The 983-nt window shown below is 45.0% G+C and overlaps 1 pseudogene; it reads left to right on the top strand.

Moving 5' to 3' along the window:
* The window catches only part of LOC149105199 (uncharacterized), a 1221-nt pseudogene continuing 238 nt past the window's right edge, over window positions 1-983 (top strand).

Raw genomic sequence — 983 nt, 5'->3', positions numbered from 1 at the left:
ATGATTGATCGCGCGCACCGGTTATCGTCATCTTGGGCGCATTTCTCAGAAGAGTGTGAACGCTTGAGAGGAGTATTCCGTAAGCTGAGGTATCCGAACCACCTTATTGATTCCGTCATCAACAGGTTTATCACCTCGAGATTCGCAGTGGACCAGCCTAAACAGTATACCGATGACGCCATCCGGATAGTTATCCCCTTTAAAGATCAGGATGGTGCAGTGTCTGCCAAACGACAACTTAGAGATCTCAGCAGTAAGGTGAAAAAAACTATTCAACCCATGTTTACTAGCCTCAAGCTTAAACAAGATCTAAGCTTGTGTGAGCCCAAGCCAAGCCTAATATCGTAACCCAGCAATGCGTTGTTTATTTATTATTTTGCCTTCACTACACAACCGAACACACTCAAAGGTTGAGGCATGGGCGCGTTGGTCAGCCAGGCCCAAGATATGTTTTATTTGCAACAATAAGTTTACAAGAAAGTGGATAAGAGATACATCAAGTAACGTCCTACATGCGCCAAAGCCGGACACATAAACCCCAAAAACCTCTTGTTAGGAAAAATAGGGACCGTGTACCCCCGACCAAATGCAGTGGCGCCACCTTTGGGGTTTTAAGGTTGACCTGTAAACAACAGAATGAAAAAACAAATGATATGACGCTAATTACAGAATAAAAGTACACCTCATGGGAACGTGCTAGTGGCAAGGCCGACCGTAGAATGTCACAAGTTTCTGAACCGTCTCTTTTTACAAACGTACTACCCATGAGCCTTCGCGTATTACTCTCCCACCCAGTTCTCTGTTCCGTGTCGGCAAAATATTAATTTATGTCAATACCGATTATCACAAAGTGTGACCTGTGTGATGCAGGTTATGTCGGGTACTCAAAGGGCCACCTTCACGCGCGCATTGAGGGAGACCGTCAAAAGGCGTCACCTATTTACAAGCAACATTCGAAAGAACATAGTACTGCTGTTCCGAAC

Source organism: Orbicella faveolata, unplaced genomic scaffold, assembly GCF_042242905.1.
Source record: "Orbicella faveolata isolate gen_17 unplaced genomic scaffold, um_ofav_v1 contig_34, whole genome shotgun sequence".
Taxonomy (NCBI): Eukaryota; Metazoa; Cnidaria; class Anthozoa; order Scleractinia; family Merulinidae; genus Orbicella; species Orbicella faveolata.
Note: the sequence above shows the minus strand (reverse complement) of the source record. Positions and strands in the feature narration are given on the sequence as shown.